Consider the following 7947-nt stretch of genomic DNA (forward strand, 5'->3'; position numbering starts at 1 on the left):
TTCCTGTCTCAAAACATACCTTGTGGGTATGGCTTCTCACTAAAAAGTACTAAAATATTGTTTGAATTCAAAATCAGATTGTCACGAAACTGGATGCATATCTTCGGCATGATTTTGTTCCACTCGGTCAACCGGTAGCCCTGTACTAGCATGCAAAAGATGGTGCAAATCGACCGATAGGGAGTGCTACATTAATTCATAAGGCAATTGAATCCAAATGTATTGGCCTTTTTCACATATACGCCTTGTGTCCCCTATCTTTTCTGGCAACGTGAGAAAATGGCACATGTCAGACTGAACTTCTCTGGCACTCAGGAATATGTGAATATCAGAAGAAAAACACGTTTGCCCTTTTAAGACATTTCAGGGCGTTCGTACACTGCCTCCGTCATGTTTCATGGCACTGTAACTGCATCATTGTGACTTTAAAACTATTTTAGATAAAGGCACGTCTATGCATCTTATGAACTGACAATTTTATTTCATGTGTCTACAGTTGGTTGTTGCTATTTATATTGTTACATTGATGACGCTGTATTTTCTGTATTAAACATGGTATTTACTAACAAGCTGGCCTGGCTATGCTAATGTAACACAGGTCTGGCTATGCTAATATAACACAGATTTGGCTATCTTAATGTAACTCAGGCCTGGCTATGCTAATGTAACTCAGGCCTGGCTATGCTAATGTAACTCAGGCCTGGTTATGCTAATGTAACACAGGTCTGGCTATCTTAATGTAACTCAGGTCTGGCTATGTTAATATAACACAGGTCTGGCTATGCTAATATAACACAGATTGGGCTATCTTAATGTAACTCAGGCCTGGCTATGCTAATGTAGCAAAGGTCTGGCTATGCTAATATAACACAGGTTTGGCTCACACGCAGCACCTTTTAAGGAGATTCATATAAAAGATCAGAGTAGTAAAAAAACACAGAATCTTGTTAATTGCAGGACAGACACTGAGATTATATCCAAACATGTACAAGCCTTTTAAAGCCAAATTGCTTGTATTAAAAAATATATTAAAATGTTTGAATGTATATTTAATTAACTGGTTGTGCATCAGGGTTTCATCTGAGCTATTTAGTAAATGGATGATAAAACAAATTAAGTACAAACATTTAAAAAGAGTTTTAAAAAAAAACTAAAAGTCAGTGTTCTTCCCTCAAGTAGCCAGACATCCTGTTACCATGGCTACTTAAGAACCACAGAACAAAACACAGGTGAGTACAGCTCACCTGCTGAAAGTTTACGCTGAAAAAAAATAACTTTGAGAAGAAAAACCTCTGGAAATGTGAATAGAATTTCAAAAATTCACCTGTTGCCTAATAATGTATGTATTACCACATACACTTTAAATGCACCTCTTACAGATATACATTTGTGAAGAGTAATTATTGGCTATCATTAGTAGTGTTGAATTATCTGTATCGACAATAAACGCAGTCCTGATTCATTTTCATGCAACTGCAAATTGATTCATATGAATATGAAATTATGATGGCAAAGAAACTGTTCAGTGTTCCTCTGTGTTTCCAGGGAGACCCCACGATCGAAGCAGGCGACATTCATTACGCCTCTCTGGGCTGTCAGAACTGGAGAGAGAGGCCGCACACTCAGGGCGAGAGACACCATGTGATCTACTCCACTGTGGCTGGAGGGCCAGTTTAGTCAGAGGAGGACAGCACAACGTCCTCACAAAACAATAACAACGTCCTCACAAAACAATAAAAATGTCTTCACAAAACAATAACAACTTCCTCATCACACTGGAATAAACTATTCCACAGACTGCACTGGTCATGTAATGGAGTATTTAAAAGTATTTTACTTTTTAGACAGCACAATGCCCTCACAAAACAAGACAAACACTGAAATAAACCATTCCTGAGACTGCACAGTTCATGTAGCTGAGTATTTAAAAGTAATTAACCTTAGATGATGGTTGACTTGTATGACACTCCTGTGGCTTTTTGAAAATTTTCAGTGAAGCATGCTACTGGCCAAGAAGTGTTTCAAAATAAGCATTTGCTTTAAGACTGCTTCATTCTCATAATCTTAGCTAAGTATTCATTTGAAGATGTACTAATCACAGAGGTGAAGCTGTGCTCAGTATAGGATGAATAAAATCAAACGGTTTGAAATGTAATACGGACATAAAAAAACAGTGTTGGACCTACATACCTGTAATGACATTGGTTTGTAGCCAGAGGAACCCTGGACCTTAATTAAATATTCTTGCTTTAATGAATTAGCTGTCCATCAAATTATTGAAATCTATTCAAGTTAATGCTATCTGATCATACAAACATTTCAGCATAATCCATTTTTTGCATCTTTTACACATTGTCAACTGAGATGGCAGGTTTGCCTTCCCGTCAAGTTGGCGGGGTGGCATGCCCCATACCTATACAGCAGAGAGTTTGGCACTTTTCAGGGTTCTCTACAGAAATAACCGCAATGACCACAGACTCTCAGCCCTTAAAAACATTCATTTCTGTACCTTCTCACCCCATTTCAACAGACTGACTTCACAAACACCTTCAAACGTCCACCTAAAGCCCCAAACTTAGGGGATTTTGCATTTTCTCTTCTTCTATTTTTTTGCCTGATTACATCATTACAAATGCTCCAGGCCCACAAAGAACACGTCTCTCCATTGGACAGTTAGGTACATCAGCCAATATAAAAACATTGCATACAGACACAAAACGGACATACTGTATATCCAAGTGCACATGTTTAAAAGAACAAAACTTTGCAACTCTGTTATTTACTTCCCTTGTAGCTCACTGGGTAGCGCGTTTGTCTTTCGACCTTTTTGGACGAGTGCCAGACCTGGATTCAAATCCTCCCTTCGGATTGATGCAAACCTCTAATACGTTACACGGGCTTGATGGCTAACTGAAAATCTATCATTTAAACGATTGCTTTTGCATCTGTAAAATCTTTGCGGGAAACATATCTATGTTTCTGAAATCCAAATGAAATACACCCACACATTTGGCTGTTCCACTTTCGGCCTTTTCGTTACCTATCCTGCTAATGAGACGACAGACTGAGTACATAACGTTATAGTAGCCTATGGCCACTTCTGAAATTAAGCACTAAAATCTGCGTTGCCATTTGGTCCAGTAGGTAACATTATGCCGCTCATATAGAAACTAGCGTAAGATAATGACTTCTTCATGCCAGGAATATTGATTTTCTTTAAGTCAAAACAGTTCACATTCACCTGTACTGATAACTACTTTTTAACTAGGCTACTGTAGCTACCCTGCAATGCCACAGTTCTAAATAATGTTGGCTAACCCCATAGATCCTCTATCGACAAGCAAACAATTATTAAAAACACTTCCATTTAAAAATAGGGACAGCAGTGGGCCGCAGTGTAGTATAATGGCTGAGAAGTTGGTCTGGTAACCTAAAGGTTGCAGGTTTGATTCCCTGGTAGGACAGTGCCGTTCTACCCTTGAGCAAGATACGTAACCTACATTGCTTCAGTATATATATCCAGCTGTATAAATGGATGCAATGTAAGTCACGTCTGCTAAATGCCTGTAATGTAAAAATATGACATACACTTTCATTCCCTTAAAAAAAATGCAGTGGATCCCTATGTGTTTCTTCAGAAAGTGGCTAGTTGTTTGCATGCATTTATGTTTATGCATCTTGTTCATAGCCTACAAGATACATTAATACTGTTCTCACATAAACCACCTACAAAAAAAATTTAAACACTTGTTTAATTTGTGTGAGGAAAGATAGCCAATATTGTTTCTGGTAACTTGGCATCATTTTGATATCAATATTTTTAATGGCAGGCCTAGTGTAACCGGTTTTGGTGTTCCTCTCTCCACAAACCACATAGTTTGCAAGTCTCAGACGCACACAGGCTTTATTGTGCTTCAGGAGAAGGAGAATGGAATAAACAATATATAGCACAAATGTGCATCTCATTCCAGCCCCTGCAGGCAGAACAGATAAAGAGTTACTAATTACTGCAATGGCCTACATCTGTGGTCTCCGTCTTCGCCTGCAGATGGAGGCCTAACCACACCACCCCTCCAGTTTGAATTAATTAGATACAGACAATGCTTTGTATGTGTGAGAAACTTGGCATTTTTGTACATTGAAAACATTTTCTTATCAGATTAAAATTTAGCACCAAGAATGTCCTGCTCCTGCCACAAAAATACTTTTGTTATTATATCCTAGTAATATTAACGTGTTCTGTGGTTTCATGATATCAGTTATATTTTTAGAAAGCAGAAAATTGCTGGTAATTTGTGTTACAAATGGATAATCAAGGTGATACCATTGTTTAGTCAAGATGGGCTGCATTGACTATACATTGCTGCAGGACACCTTGTATGCAGTTGAATGCTGTATATAGTCAGTTCATAATTAGGATATTGTATAGTTATACGTGTGCACATACTGTAGCTCATCATTAACAATGATCACCAATAGGGCTGCAAAGGGTCTGAAAATGTCTGGGTGCACTGTGACCAGACTGAGTGAAACAAAAACAGAATGAATGCAAATAAGCCCACTCTGGCCCAAATGCGGGCTGGCGCAGCTTTAGGGGTTAAATAAAAATAATGCTGGCAGCTGTATGTCTTGATATTACTGGAGATGTAAAACAAATATGTGACAGAGGGTTCTGGGGAGTGGAGATGGCCGTGACTTACAATGACCCTGAAAGCAACATGGGCTATTTTAATGACACCACATGTTTCAGAGGAGAAACCTGGATGTGTACTGTCTCCCATATCAGCAGTAGTGTTCACGAATGAGCTGGGGGTGGATGCAGATAATTGGGTATACCAACTTAGGGTGAGAATTGAATAAAAACAGCCATACATTAGGCACCAAACCTGGCCTGTTTCTTTGGTCATATTCTTGGATTGATTAACTGATTAACAGCTTAGCTGGCCAGTGTGTTGGTAAAATTCAAAGTAGAGAATAGTGTGTCATATGTCTACATTTCGGCAAGTGTGTGTAAAAGAGGCCTGCAGCAGAGACGTGCTACAGGATGGGCCGACCACAAACACCTGCCTGCTCTCTTGCAAAGTGAGACAGAGAAACGATTCTGAGAAGAACGGTCAAGGGACAAACAAGCCACTTCACACATCTGCCAAGATGTCATTTCTAAAATTAATATTACTGAAAATGCACATGTATCCTGTTTATCAGTATTTAATGACAGCCTGTCGCTGGTCATGCTATAAAAAAAGGAGTCTCAGAGCACTAGGTAAGAGTGTCTCTCAGGATAAGTTTATGATTGCAAACATTAAAGCTTGAAAAGAATATTGTGAGTAAGTCGTTTGACTCTCTCACCGCCGGTCGATGTAGATAGAATTTCCACCACACCAGCTTAAGAGGAGCTAAAAACCAGAGCAAGGTTTTTGTTACGGGTTATCTTCATTCTACTTTGCTCTTATCCTGACCACCCGGTCGACAAAACACAAAAATATTTTTTGCTCTGGTGGGGATTTTCCAGATCCGCCTCTGCATCCTGCTCATTTTTTTATGTTCATGTTGTTTTTCTTCTAGCTGTGACTCAAAATGAAAGTGAAAGTTTTTTGACAGAACGAATGACCATCTCCCTAATGTATCATTATTTAGTTAAGATCGGCTGCATTGACTATACATTGCTGCAGGACACCTTGTATGCAGTTGAATGCTGTATATAGTCAGTTCATAATTAGGATATTGTATAGTTATACGTGTGCACATACTGTAGCTCATCATTAACAATGATCACCAATAGGGCTGCAAAGGGTCTGAAAATGTCTGGGTGCACTGTGACCAGACTGAGTGAAACAAAAACAGAATGAATGCAAATAAGCCCACTCCGGCCCAAATGCGGGCTGGCGCAGCTTTAGGGGTTAAATAAAAATAATGCTGGCAGCTGTATGTCTTGATATTACTGGAGATGTAAAACAAATATGTGACAGAGGGTTCTGGGGAGTGGAGATGGCCGTGACTTACAATGACCCTGAAAGCAACATGGGCTATTTTAATGACACACATGTTTCAGAGGAGAAACCTGGATGTGTACTGTCTCCCATATCAGCAGTAGTGTTCACAAATGAGCTGGGGGTGGATGCAGATAATTGGGTATACCTAATTAGGGTGAGAATTGAATAAAAACAGCCATACATTAGGCACCAAACCTGGCCTGTTTCTTTGGTCAGTGGCTCGTGAACTCCTCCTTGTCTTCTGGACGTTTCCCCTCTTCTTTCAAGCTGGCCCACGTCACCCCACTGCTGAAAAAGCCCACTCTGATCCCTCTGTCATCCAGAACTACCGTCCTGTCTCCCTTCTCCCTTTCCTATCCAAAACAATTGAACGAGCTGCTTCTAATCAACTCTCCTCTTTTCTCTCCCTGAACAACCTCCTAGACCCCTACCAGTCTGGCTTCAGACCTGGCCACTCGACAGAGACCGCACTCCTCTCGGTCAATGAGTCGCTTCACGCCGCACAAGCAGCCTCCCATTCATCTGTCCTGATCCTCCTAGACCTTTCTGCTGCCTTTGACACCGTCAACCATCCCATCCTCCTGTCCTCCCTGGCAGCTATGGGGATCTGTGGCACAGCACTTGACTGGATTGAGTCCTACCTCTCCGGTCGCTCCTTCCAAGTCGCCTGGGCTGGTGCAGTATCAGCACCTCGCCCCCTTGCCACAGGAGTTCCCCAGGGCTCTGTCCTTGGTCCCCTCCTATTCTCCCTGTACACCCAATCTCTTGGTCCTGTAATCTCTGCCCATGGGTTGTCCTATCATTGTTATGCCGATGACACCCAACTCTTTCTCTCCTTCCCGCCCTCTGACACTCAGGTCTCTGCTCGCATCTCTGCCTGCCTGAGGGACATCCAGAGCTGGATGGATAACCACCATCTTAAGCTGAACCCAGGCAAGACGGAGATGATCTTCATCCCTGCTCCGTCCTCTAACCTTCTTGACTTTTCTATTTCCCTGGGGGACACTGTGGTGTCATCACCCACCGCAAAAAACCTTGGAGTGGTGATGGACAACAGACTGTCCCTCTCCCAGAACATCACGGCGGTGAGTCGAACGTGCAGGTTCTTCCTGTACAACATCCGGAGAATCCGCCCCTTCCTCACCACCTACGCAACCCAGCTCCTGGTTCAAGCGATGGTCCTGTCCCGCTTGGACTACTGCAACTCGCTACTGGCTGGTCTGCCAGCATCCGCCATCAGACCCCTGCAGCTCATCCAGAATGCTGCAGCGCGTCTGGTCTACAACCTCCCCAGACATTCCCATGTCACCCCCCTGCTCACTGACCTCCACTGGCTGCCTGTTATGGCTCGCATCAAATTTAAGACCTTGGTGCTTGCATACCAGGCAGCTAAGGGGTCAGCACCAGGTACATTCAGAGGATCATCAGACCCTACACACCAGCCAGACCTCTCCGTTCTGCCACCTCTGGACGCTTGGCACCTCCCCCTCTTCGCGTCTGCACTTCCCGCTCCCGTCTGCTGTCTGTCCTGGCCCCTCGCTGGTGGAATGACCTCCCCGTGATGGTCAGAACAGCAGAGAATCTCACCACTTTCAAACGCAGACTGAAGACTCATCTCTTCAGGCTGCACCTCTCCCCACCCCTCCCTAGCCTATAGTTCAGCTCATTGTACCTAGCTAGGATAATTAGATTATGTTAGTGTATCTGGCAGGATTGTTTTTGTATGATTAGGTGTGATTCCAGTGCTAGTTTGTACTTTGTACTTGGTAGGATTCTTGCTTGCTGAACAAGCTTACTCTACAGGGTTGGAGTCCTGATCGATGTGGTCACTTCTGGCACTACGATCCTTACTTCACTCTAGTGTTTCTTTTGCGCCTCTACATCATGAACCTATGCACTTGTTGTACGTCGCTCTGGATAAGAGCGTCTGCTAAATGCCTATAATGTAATGTAA

General features: G+C 42.3%; 1 protein-coding gene across 2 annotated transcripts in view; it reads left to right on the forward strand.

Annotated features, from left to right (window-relative positions):
* Window positions 1–7947, forward strand: part of LOC135262062 (uncharacterized) — a 51732-nt gene that overhangs the window by 22104 nt on the left and 21681 nt on the right. The window contains exons 2-3 of one of the 2 annotated variants that reach the window (XR_010332092.1): window positions 1177–1229; window positions 1546–3543. The exons of the other annotated variant lie outside the window; for it this stretch is intronic. The gene's annotated coding sequence lies outside the window, so the exon portion shown is untranslated. Of the gene's footprint in view, window positions 1–1176; window positions 1230–1545; window positions 3544–7947 lie in introns of those variants that run through there. 2 annotated transcript variants of the gene reach the window in all.

This window comes from Anguilla rostrata, chromosome 8 (genome assembly GCF_018555375.3).
Source record: "Anguilla rostrata isolate EN2019 chromosome 8, ASM1855537v3, whole genome shotgun sequence".
NCBI classification, from domain to species: domain Eukaryota; kingdom Metazoa; phylum Chordata; class Actinopteri; order Anguilliformes; family Anguillidae; genus Anguilla; species Anguilla rostrata.